Source organism: Heterocephalus glaber, unplaced genomic scaffold (assembly GCF_053883595.1).
Source record: "Heterocephalus glaber isolate CG9 unplaced genomic scaffold, H.glaber_assembly_v1.0 deba00001454, whole genome shotgun sequence".
Taxonomy (NCBI): Eukaryota; Metazoa; Chordata; class Mammalia; order Rodentia; family Bathyergidae; genus Heterocephalus; species Heterocephalus glaber.
The window spans coordinates 17,389,708-17,402,919 of NW_028258303.1; the positions used below are offsets into that span (position 1 = coordinate 17,389,708).

At 41.1% G+C, this 13,212-nt stretch overlaps 1 pseudogene; it reads left to right on the top strand.

The window, feature by feature from the left end:
* The first annotated feature begins 6,834 nt into the window (after positions 1-6,834).
* LOC147827159 (PRAME family member 8-like) lies at positions 6,835-8,706 on the top strand (annotated as a pseudogene).
* The last annotated feature ends 4,506 nt before the right edge of the window (positions 8,707-13,212 follow it).

The following is a 13,212-nucleotide window of genomic DNA, read 5'->3' on the forward strand; positions in this document are numbered from 1 at the left end:
GAGTGCCACCCACTCCCTCAGTCATGCCTATCCTGATTCTCTGATCTCCTTCCAGTGTTTTCATCTTCTTTAGGCCCCTGGGTACCTCACTGGCAATTTATTGTCTTGAGTAAAAGACTAGAGTTGGGCAGGGAAAAAAATATGGTGTGGAGACCTGAGATACAGTTGACACTTTTCCTACAGCTCCAGAGTCAGAAACAGAAACAAACTTCATTTCTGGCCACCCCATTTATATAAATGTCCAAATTGGTTTAGACTGCAAGTATTTGACTATTTGCTAGCTGTTCCCATAACAGAAATTTGGAAAGCAGGCTTCTAAAACATGTTATGATATATTTTGTAAAAGGAGGTGGCCAAGAGCTAAGGAGATTAGGGTGGGGGTGAGGATCTCAGTAAGAGGCTCAGCCTTGGAGTAGCAGAGACTGTCCTCAGCCTGTCCTCACACTCACACTGTCCCCAGACTGTCCTCAGAAGCCATAGGGCTGTGGACACAGATGAATTAGAAAAGAGGGTGGGGACCAGGCACAAGAGGATGGAAGGTGAATTATTTTACATCCATTGACCTCAGTTTTTTTTTTTTATTAAATTCTTTTATTGGTACATTGTAGGCTTGGGGAATAATAATAAAGGTAGTTGGAGTTTTGAAGAAATGAAGCATTTAAGACTCAACAGAAACTGGAAATTCTCACTGCTTCAAATGGAAACTGCAGTGTTGTTTCTCAAGCCTGCCAATGATATCAACACTTGTTCGTTCTGTTACATAATCTTCATCCTGCCCTCTCTTCTCCATTTGAAAAGCTACTGTCTTGCTACATTAGCTCCTCTAACGCCAGTCCCTTTCCTTTCTTATAGCTGTCAGAGTGACAATTCTCACTACCAAAATTTATCACATGGGCCTGTGGCTAAAGACCTTTCAATGGCCCCCTTGTCTATGAGATAAAAACCAACTGGGGGTTTTTTGTTGTTGTTGGGTTTTGATAAAATGAAAACAGCAACAAATTTTTCCCCATCCTATAATTTTGCAAAGTGACTTTGCAGCTCCTCCCTTCGAGAGATGTCTCTCCACCCCTTGACTTGGGCTTAGACATGTGACTCGCTTTGGCCAAGAGGACAGCAAACTTGATGCAGATAGAGGCTTGGAAAGCAATCATGACCTTTCTCGCTTGTCTCCATGTCTTTGAAAAGTCACATGAGTAAGCTCAGGCCAATGGGCTGGGGGAAGGGAGCACGTGGAAAGAGGGGACACTCATCATCCATACTGCAGCCAAGGTTGTCTTCATTCAGTCAAACCCAGCTGATCACAGGCAAATGAACAAGCCTCATCTAGGCCAGTGGAAGATCTACCCAGCTGAGTTTGCCCCCAAGTATGACCCACAGGTCAATGAGCTAAAGCACTAAATTTTGATCATTTCTTAGGACATCTGTGAATAAATGAGTTTATTTATATCAAGTGTTTAACAGAGAACCTAGCAGATAAGACTAATGTTTTCTCTTCTTTCAAACTAATGGAAATGCTGGGGAGAGAGTAGTTACTCTCAGAAAGGATCAAAAGTCTTCATGGAGATAGAGATATTTGAGCAGAAGGTTGGTGATAAACAGGGAATAAGCCTCGGGAAGAATATTCCAGGGCAAAGGAATAGTGAGACCAAGGCTTAGCGTGTCCACAGACCAGTGAGGAGAGTATGCATGACGATCTGAATGACTAGAGGGAGGACCACAGGAGAGGTGAGGTTGGAGACCAGCGGGCTTAGATCTTACAGGACCTTGGGTTTCGCTTTTTGTGAAATGAGAAACTATCATTAGAATATGGACAATGTGTACAAGCCATGTAAGTGGATTTGTGTTCCGAATGACCACCCTAGCTGATATGTGGCAAATAGGCATAAAAAGGCAAGGTTTGCCAGATGATTGCAAGAATCCAGCAAAAGGTGGTGGCATCTTGATGTAGTGAAAGTGGTGAGAATGACAGTGGTCAGTTTCTAGATATGTTTGGAGATGCAGCCTCCAGGAGCATTTATTTATGTGCAGTGAAAGAAAGAGGAATCAAGGATGACCATGTGATTTGGCAGAGCAGCCCAGATGGCTGATATGTATTCACTGACTGGAAAGATGCACAGATTTGGGAGGTCTGTAGACCAGGATGAGCTGGGGTGCACTGTGGTGACAAACAACCCCCAAGCCTCAATGGCTTCTCCCACAAAACCCCTTTCTCACTCAGAACATTCACTCTGGAACCTGGGAGTTGGAGGCTTCATAGTGACCCTGGTTTTCATGATCCCTGCAGTGCCAGAAGGAGCATGAGAACTGCACTCTGGTTTCCAGAGCTCCTACTGAAAAGCCACTGTCACTCACATTTCATGGGGCAAGGCAATCATAGAGCTCTTCTAATTTCAAAGGGAAATACGAGAACAAAATCTCCTACAGACCTGGAAAACAGAAAGGAGAAAACTTGGGGGATGTTAAGCCTGATGGTACTCAGTTTGATGGGGCTGTAAATTACCACAGCCATTACAGAAGTCAGTATAGAGATTCCTCAAAAAACTAAAAATAGATATACTATTTGACTGAGCTGCCCACTCCTTGAAATATACCAAAGGCACTAAAGTCATCATACTATAAAGACTCCTCTACATCCATGTTTATTGCAGCACAATTCATAACAGCAAAGATATAGAACCAGCCTAGGCATCCATCAGTGGATGAATACAGATAGGTTCCCATCAACAGATAAATGGATAAAGAAAATGCGGTATATTTATTCAGCCCCAAAGAAGAATGAAATTATGTAATTTGCAGGAAAATAGATGGAACTGGAGATGATGGTGTTAAGCAAAATAAGCCAGACTCAGAATGACAAGTGTTACAGACTTTCTCTAATAAATAGAATAAAAAAAAATATGACATGAAAGTAAAAAGGACACTAATATTAAACCAGAGAAAGAGAAGAAGGGTAGTCAGGGGAGATATAAGGGAGAATAATAGGGGGGATGATATGATCAAAATGTTATGTGTGTGTATAAAAATATCACATTAAAAGCAATACTTTATAAAATTAATGTGCACTAATAAAACTATATATTTATTAAAAACAAAACAAATAAGGAGAAAGAACTGACTGTAGGTCAAGAGATTAAATAGCACCTCTGACTGCCACTGGTGGAAGCATCAGGATGCCTTTTTGGAGGTTTTGATTTGGATTTTTAGACACATCCCTCTCAGTTGAGTCTGAATTTCAGGGGAGGGTGAAGTGTAGATCTAGGTTTGTAGGACTTGGAGTTTGTACAGTCTAGGGAGAAGTTTCTTTAAAATAAAGACTTCAAGACAGAGTAAAATTAGGTCCAAGGGCTTAGAAGGGGTTGGAGAAATGAGATGCCCTAAGGTTTGAGCTTCAAGATGATTGTACTTCTGGGTGACTAGAAATCCTACAGCTGTATCTGGAGAAGTCACCAGGTGTCAGAGGCTCTTTAAGCTAAGAGAAGTCATCTATGAAGTGCATACAAATAAAGGAGCCCCTGAATTATAGGACAATCTCATGTTCTGGAGAGTAATCAGCAAAGGAAATTGAGAAGAAGCCCGTAAGATCCATTCATAAAATATATTCTTCTTCTCTGCACATAGTCCTCATGCTTACTCTCCTAAGGGTGCCATTTATTTTATTACATTTCTTTCTTTTAAACTACTAAAGGATGAAGCATCTCTGATGACTTGACTTTTTGCATGCTGGTGATTGGACCCAAGGCCTTGTGCATGCTCCGCAAGTGTTCTGCTTTGATCTGCAACCCCAGTCCTCTAATTACTTGACTTTTAACATCTATATTTAAAAACTGGGAAAAGTATCAGAACAATGTGGCTGAAAGAAAAATTCAGCATTTAGCAGCAAAATACGGAGAAGAACTGACTATGAGTCAAAAAATAAGTCTTAATACCTAGTCCTGTCACCAATCTGCTGAATCACTTGCCCAAGGTCACATAAATTCTCTGAACCTTAGTGTGCTTGTCTAAAAATGAAGGAATGTACTGTTTTTCTTAGGGTTCTTTCTGTTTACCATCTGTCCCATACGGTCTATCCTGAGGTGGATCAGGCCTTAGGATTGGATCAGATCAGTTTCCTTGATAAGTGTTTAATTGTATTCATTGATTTGGGGAAATACACTTCAAATTTCTTATTCACTTCACGTTTATTAGGATATGATACATTGAAGGTAATAAACTTAAAAGGGTTGTTTGACAATAAAATGAATGACTGTAATTCTAGAGTTCAAGATAAAGTGCACAAAGTATCACTTACTTTTTTATAAATGTTTTCTTTATTAAAGGGTTTTTAATTAGCAGTAGATTTCAGCTAATAATTTAATCATGAAAGAGACAGACTGTATTAGTTTTCTAGAGCTGTCATAAGAAGGTACCACAAATGAATGGTTTAAACAACAGAAATTAATTATCTCATAGTTTTGGAAGCTACAAATCCAAGATTAAGTATTTGCAGGGCCATGCTCCCTCTGAAGGTGCTAGGGAATCATTCGAGGCCCTCTCCTAACTTCTGGCAGCTTCTTGGCTTATGTAAGCACCACTCCAATCTTTACATGGGTTTTCCCTTTGTGGCACTTGTGTACAAATTCCCCTCCCCATTTAAGGACACAAGTAGTATTAAGCTCACACTTATGACCTCACTTTGATTACCTCTGTGAAGACCTTACCTCTGACTAAGATCATGTTCTAAGGTTAGAATTCCAACATACCTGTTTTGGGAGGAGCCAGTTCATCCCATAACACAGATTTATGTACAATTGCTCTCTCAGCCTCAATTCCCTTTCAGCCTCAAGGGTGCCCACACATTGACCACTTTTGTTGGGCCCTTTATCTCTGCCTTCTTAACATTTTACAGATTCATCCCTTCCTCCTTTGACTTGGCTCAGATCTTCCTAATGTATTGTCTAATAAAATGGAAGAATCTCCTGTCCTGACCCTCTATATCACAGTATTCTCAAAACCCCCACTTCCCACCTTTTCTCCTCTACTCTTCCTGAAAAGCATTTCTAAACTTGCTACCTCACTAAAAATCCTTCAGTGCTTTCACAGATAATTTTAATATAAAGTGCAGTTCCTTGGTATGGAGTCAGAATCTTTTCTCCATCTGGCTCCTGACCACCTACTTCTTAAGCCTCAATTTAACCATGTTCTAGGCCTTCACAAACATGAAGTCTTTCAGTAGAGCATTTTGTCTGCGGCCTTATGTAGGGCAGCTGCCGGCATGTCAAGAGCCTTGAGGACAAAGTACCTTATAACAAAGCAGCTTTTCCTCCAAGCTCAGGCCACCTTGGCATGGCCTCAGTGTGTAACACTGGGACTGGGAGACTGGTTAGATTTCATTCCCCATTCCTGTCCATCCTCCTCTACCTTCTTCAGGATAAAATGATACACCCATGCATGGCTGGCTGGCTCTGTACCCCCTCCAGGAGGAGTTCCCCAGGAAAACATTCATAAAATATCAGGTTTGTACTCAGTGCAAAAAGCCCCCTGAACTTCTAAGCTAATGAGCTAAGAGATTAGAGGAGTCGATGGCAGCAACAAGAAGAAACTAACTCCAAACACTTACTGCTCTGCAACGGCAATTTCCCCGGGAGAAGATGAGCTCCTTCCATAAACTTATTCCTATCTCAGTATCTCTGACAATACACTGTGCAGTACATATAGGTACTCAGTCAACTTCAAATAAATTCCATCTTCTCTTTGCAGAAAATCCATGGATTCACAAGTGCTATAATAGTGAACAACACCAAGAATTATTTAGGGGAATGAATGTAGGAAGAATTGCATGCAGGCTGGCCTGCTTTTTAGGGAATTTGTTTAGGACGAGATAGTAGTCCTACATTGTGGTTCTGGTCCCAGGCCAATCACCATCCAGCTTGATGGCTAAATGAATCAATCACTTGGTGATACCTTTAAACTTATACTTTATGACTTTACAAGGTCCTTCCATCTACATTTCTCCCCTTACTGCTTGAATTTTTAAACTTCACTCTATTATATTCCCTAATACCACCAGAGTTTTGAAAGCTAACACAAAAGTATTCTCAATCATAATAAAAATTAGATGAACAATTTTAAACCTTCAAATCTTGCCAACTCCTAGCGAAGATCAGTAGACCCTGAAGAAATGGGCATCTTGATTTGGAAAGAGGAGTGAAGGGAAGCTCCAGGACACAAAACATGTTGGCAAGGAGGATGGGAGCTGGGAATTTGCCAGTCTTGTTGGAAGTAGTATTGTCAGTTATGTGTAGGGCTTTCTGTCCTCTCATCCTTGCGGGCATAGGTGGAAAATGTATCCACTGACCTTCTGGACCCCAGGCCCGTTCCAAGCAAGGACAATTGATAAGACAAAGAATTGTTTTTAAAAAGTTATGTTAACAAATTGTTAAGACAAAAAAGAGACTCTCTAGACCTAACATTACCTGGTGATTGTGCTGTGAGCAAGAGGGTCAGTCTCAGCAATAGAACTCCTTCCTTCTCTTTTTTATCTGCAGTAGCAAAAGGGTCTGGAAATTAAGGGCCCAGTAGCCTGCACCTGAGCCTGAAGGAGACAGTAAGGAAGTTCTTATAAGGTTGGCAGAGTGACATCGAGTCCTGGAGCCCAAATTACTGCCTGGCCCTGTCAACCGTGTCCATATCTGGATTCCTTTTGATACAGATTCCTCAGAATGAGTACCCAGACCCCGACCACGCTATGGGAGCTGGCAGGGCAGAGCCTGCTGAGCACTGAAGCCTTGGAAGAGCTGCCTGGGGAGTGAGTTCTTCCCACCACTGTTCATGGAAGCCTTCACCAGGGGACACACAATGGTCCTGAGAATGATGGTGAAGGCCTGGCCCTTCCCCTGCCTCCCTCTAGGGGGCCTGATGGAGACACTGCCCATGGAGACCAGATAAGCTGTGCTGGCTGGACTTGATATGCTGTTAGCCCAGAAGGTTTGGACCCAGAGGTGGAAATGAAGGTGCTACATTTGCAAAATGTGCCTCAGAACCTCAGGAACTCATAGTCCAGAGCCATGAGTAACAATGCACCAGAGGAAGACCATCCTGGGGCAGTGGCTCAAACAAATGCCCCTGGATACATTCCTCTCCTCTGTCTTTCAGTGGGTCAAAGGAGAAAAAGTTTGCTACAGCTGGACTGTAAAAAGCTGCAGATTTTGGCATTGCCCATTCGGAGTATCAGCAAAATCTTGAAAATGGTGGGCTTGAACTATGTCCAGGAAGTGGGAATGCACTGCCTCTGGATCTGCCCACCTTGGCTGATTTTGCTCCTTAGAAGAGGAACCTCCCTGAAGCTGCTTCTTTCCCAGGTCTGCATGGCTACCTACATCTCCCTGGAGATGGAAGAATTTATCACCCAATTCAGCCTGCACTTTCTCAAGCTGAATTGCTTCTGGGAGCTCTATAGAGACACTGTCTTCTTCCTAGAGGGCTGCCTCAGATGGTGCTCAGGTACCTGAAGACCCCCTTGAAGACACTCTCAGGAACTAACTGCCAGTTTTCAGAATCAGACTAGAACCAACAGTCTGAGTGCCTGAACATCAGCCAGATGAAACAGCTAATCTGAGAGGTGTCAAACTGACTGATTTCAGTCCTGAGCCCCTCCAAGTTCTGCTAGAGAAAGTTGAAACCACCCTGATGATTCTAGACTTGTGAAACTATAGAATGAAGGCCTCCAGCTTGATGCCATCTGCCTGCCCTGAGCTACTACTCCCATTCACCACTTCAGCTTCTGTGGGCACCATATTTCCATGTCAGTGCTGAAGGACCAGATGCACTGCCCTGCCAGACTGATCCAGTAAAGCGTGGAGCTGTCCCCTGTGCCTCTGCAGAGCTATGATGAAGAGAATTCCCTCCACCACAGGGGCAGATTTTTCCATCATTGTGCTGGGTTCATGGATGAACTGAATGCCATAAGGCAGCTGAAGATGGTCTTGTTCGGTACTGAATCCTGCTCTGATTGTGGCAATCGAGTCATCTTTGACATGGAGAGCAGTCTATGTCACTGTTGAATGCCTTCCTAGTTGAGTGGAAATATCAAAAGCTTTCTTCAAGGTAACTGGAAATGAAAGCCAAGACATAGATGACTCATCAAGGTTCCATAGACCATGTGGCTTCAGACAGTTGCTTAAAGTGAGGTGGGGAAAGAGAGGTGATGGAAGGAAGGGGAATGGTTTAGATGGGAAAAGGCTGATTGGAGAGTAATGAGACCCTAGTGAACATGTGTCTTTTGGAGTAAGAAATATGAATCTGAATTTCTAGAAGTGAATTCATGCTTCAGAGAGGTGCTTGAGTGGTTGTAAAAAAGATAAAGGATAGGAACTCCGTGGCTGATAAACCTGATTTCTGGTTTAGAAGTCAGGAAACTCCAGTGATATATAGGAAAAGATCTTGAGTTGACCGATCCAGCTCAGGAACTCATGGCGTCACCTAAAGTAGAGCCATTCTGATCATTCCCTTCCATTCTTCACTTCCTTCTGGGCATCTGTTGCATCCTTCCAATAACTATGGCCAGTCAGTGGGTCAATGTACACAGGCTGTCAACCTAAAGTCCCACTCTCTGAAGCACAGAGTTTATTTGAAGATAGCAGGGGGCTGCAACCCAGAATGCTTGGACTATGGTGAACATTGGGCACATCCATGTGGGCTGGGGCAAAGAGGAAGACAAAAAAGAGAGAAGGAAAATGAGCCACACTTTTTTGTGGCCATATTCTGAGAACTCCCAGCCTCTTGGTTGGCCACCTGTACACAAAAGCCTCCAACAGACAGACAGACAACCCTCTCCTGGGAAAACAGAATTTACTGTACTAAAGAACTGATGGTGGGCTTAAAGCTACTCAGTTATTCAGTTCTGATCCCTATCTTTCAATCTTGCTAAGGGTGTCTCTAATGCTTCATTACAAACTACTTTTTATAACTTGACTTTTTATAACTTCATCTTCTCACAGATAGCAATAAAACAGTTTTAGATGAGGAATGGAAAAGAAATGATTGATAGAGTATGGGCTAAAAAAAATAGGGTCAAGGAGAAAACCAAAGAACTACCTCCACAGTGAATACAAAGGATTTCTTTAATATTTTGGTTACAGACCTGTACTCTCGCCTACTGATAAAATTTTAGGGCAAAGTTACGATATTATATCGGTTCACTATATACCTGGCTATCACAGCAAGATTGGATTAATCTGTGTGACTAATTATATAGGAATATCTTCAAGGAAAGAAAGCATTTTTTAATTCTGGAGCCTTATGAGGGCACCTAAGCACCTATTGAATTACTTGCTCTCTTCTAAGTCTGAGCTGCTTTGTTATTGAGAGAAAAAGCACTGCAGGCCTTCACAAAGGTCTTGTAAATTTTTAAGTAGGTAGAAAGGGGTTGGTGAAGTCTATTTCCCAGAATTTTATCAAATTTATTTTATGGAGTCAGTTTAATAAATGACGATAATTGAAAATAATCCCCTAAATTATCTAGTTCTATTCATTTTATCTACTTTAACAGCAAATACTTTGTGATTTCCCAGGAGGACCTATTTCCTGGCTTCCTTGTTTCTTATTAGATTTTAAATGAGTTTGAGTATTTCAGATGCTGACATTACTAATGTTGCTCATCCTTTTAAACTCTGCTACTTGTCAAAATCTATTTATATTGTTTTTTACATATCCCTCTACTTTTTGTCTCCCTCTCCCTTGTAGGAGTTTTTGTTTGTCTTTTTCATCCTTTGATTTCTTCTCTTCGGGGGAAGCCTTCCTGGATTACAATTCATGGAGCATCCATAGCCCAAGAAAAGATCTCCATCCTCACTGGGCTGATGAATGCCCCTTCTGGTCTCCTAACACATATGTCAATTTCAAGAGCCCGCTGCTGTCTGGCAGCCTTCAAAGGGAGACCCCTGCCCCAAGAATTGAACAGTGACAAAACCCAGAAATGGACTCTGATCATTACTTCTCTAAGACTTGGTCTTTTACACTAAATAGAAACTCATTTGTAAATGGCCAGGTATAAATGAGCACTTTGCATATAATTTCATCTATACATCTGTTATCAACAAGTCCAACTACAACAGCTGCTATGACAAAGATGTAGTCTATGCAACAAAGCTATTTTTGTAGTCTTTATGCTTTCTTACTCCAGCACCTTTCAAACTGTACAACTTATCTGGCACAAGGAAATTATATTTTCCATTTCTGGGCAATGTGACAATCACTCTTTGCAATGAAGAACTCCATCCTGTTTTGTGGTGTGAAACTGGAGGGGTGAGTTGAGCCTTTATCACTTCTCTGTCTCCTACCAAGTAGCAATTAGCCTCTTACCCTTCCCTCTTCAAACACAATTAGACCAAACACAAAAGAGTCAGGCAGGAAGAAAAGAAGGTTGGAGGCACTCAAGCAGGATCCTGAATCCAGCAAGCTGAGCAAGTGCTTTTGAAAACCACAGACCCCCCACAGCCTATTCCACAGCAATTAGTCCAGACCCATTACCTGCAGACTCGACACTGAGGTTCTGAAAGGGGAAGACCTTCCTAAAGTTCCAGAAATCTAGGGAGAGTTTTAGCACTTGGTTCTCAAATTCTTAGTCTAATGTTCTCTTAAGAGTGTGTATTAAATTTTATCTTATGTACCTAGATAGACCATGTTCATCTGTTTTAATATTGTTAAAGGTGGATTTATTATCTTTATTATTGATACTAATAGGGCAGTGTTAACATAATTAATAATCATAATTACTGGATTTTATTTGCTGATTTCTGTGGGGATGGGCTCACCCATGACAATACATTGGAATCATTTCAATTTATACTCATTTCTAAAATCTAAATGTTTTAGGGGTACATTGGAAATTTATTCAACCAAAGAAAATGAAATCTGTGACTCCCCAGTGATAACCAGACTAATAATTGGCTGCTTATGCCTCCAACATATATTTACTGAGCTCATGCCAACTCTCTGTCACAGCTGACTTGCATTAAGGAGCTTGGTGATTGCATTGCAAAAGATTTAACAATGCCCAAGGTCCACCAACTAGCGTGTCTTCACTAGGTTGACAACACATGCTGCTAAATTTACTTTCCCCCAATGATTCATCCAGAGAAAGGTGATTTCATGCTTTCATTTTCTCCGAGCAGTGTAGGTGGAAAGATGGAAAGGAATCAACTTTGTTTCATGGTGGAAAACCCTCTGGTTCGGCACCCACCAAGGAATACATAATTTTGCTCTTTATTCTAAAACTGTATCCATCTCCTTTTTCTTTAGTTCCTTAAATTATGATACATAAACTTTCATCTAGAAACGCTGAATTGGATTGTACACTTAAGTATGCCAACAGTTGACAATATGCCAAGATAGCTGCCTCATACTGTCCAGAATGTGATTGTACACATTTGGATATTTAATTTCTTACTCGCTAGGATCTTAGAGAAATGAAACAATTATTTCAGGTTTGCTAGCATTTAAGAGGGAAGTAGCTACCTGGGAATTTCCTCATTGCATTAATATTTTTTAAAATGTACCCTTTAAAAATTGATCCTTAAGCCCAAAATTAAGGCACTATTCTATTTCACATGGCCCCAGTCTTATTTATAATTTTGAACAACAGGTCCCTAAACTGTAAAGCATGAATAATAGCCTGAACCCCATATCTCTTTGTCAGCATTGAGTACAGCCAAGTGATCTTGATTACACAAAGCAGAGAGTTGAGGAAATTATAAAATCATTTAAAGCCCCCCAAAATACATTGGCTTGAATCATTCAGGAAGTGCCCCAATTTTCTATTATGACTCTAGAAGGTCGAGTCTGACCAAAGTCTTTGCTTTTAAAATTTCTTAAAGGTAAAGCTAATGGATCTGTGATCAGCATATCTTCAAGTTTTATACATTTAGTTAGTACTTTCCAGGTCACTAACCACATTTTCCTCCCCAGGAAACACAGTCAAGAATTCCTTTGAACCCTTAGCTCCAGCAGAAAATTGGCCTAAGCCTCTTTTCTATTCCCAGTGGCAAATTATCTACGAGAATAGTAGGCATTTGGAACAGAGGCAAGCTTTGTTTAATGTTGGTACAGGCCACTGGGTAAACAAAGAGCCCCCAAGCGGAAGGTAAAGGCTGTTCATAAACTGCAGCTCAAAACTCTGAGATAGTTAACAACTCAACTTCCAGTGGTGGGCAATGGTTTCTTGAGATTCTACATACAGAAGGCATGGATGGGGACAGCAGTTAGAAGAAGAAGGAATTAAAAGTATGCCAGAAGAAAAGAGTATGAGGAAATGGCAGAGGTTCCAGAACCAGAAGGGAAGAGGTGTAGCTAAAAATTTGCAAAGACAAAGGCAAGATAACATTTCCAATTAAGCTGTCTTTGTTAGATAGAAGACAGGCCACCCTTAGGGAACTGGGCCTTATCTCAAAAGAGAGGGTACTTCCAGTAGCAAAAAGAACTCTCCTTTACAGCCAGCTTGTACAGAGGGCCCCTCCAGGCCCAGCTCTGGCTCTGATGCTGCAGCTTTGGAATGTGCAGCAGCCTGAATCAGCCGCCCACCTGGTGCCATTTACGCTTATATTTACCCAGGCTTCTCTTGAGCCACGTAAATTACAAATGCATCTCTAAATCTGCTGAGCCCAAATACACACATGGTAGAGGGAGAATATTCAGTGATTTTCACAGATGAGCTAATACAGGGTTTAAATCCCTGGCTTACCTGGACATAAACCAAGAGTCTGTATATCACAACGGTAACTCTAAAAAGTTTTTCTTTAAATGGCCTTAGAATCACATTTTCTAGGTCTAATACTATTTTAGAAAAACTTCTTCTGCAGCCACATTAAAGTTATCTAATGGCTTATTAGAGACTCTAGCACTTTTTAAACTTTCTTTTTAAAGCTTATTTTTTTAAAAAAATGTATATGTGTATATATATATATATATATATATATGTAGTAAATGGCCAGAGTGTAAATATTCTCAGTTTTGTGAGCCACAGACTGTCACACCTATTGGACTGCAGATGTAGAGGAAAACAACCACAAGAAAATAAATGAATGTGACCAGGCTCCAATAAAATTTTATTTAAGGACAAAATTTGAATTTCACATTTATGTGTCGTGAGATATTATTCTTGTTTTGAGTTTTTCCCATCTGTTTGTTACCTCCTAGGTCATTCAAAACAAGCAGCTGGCTTGCTTTGGCCAGTGGCCC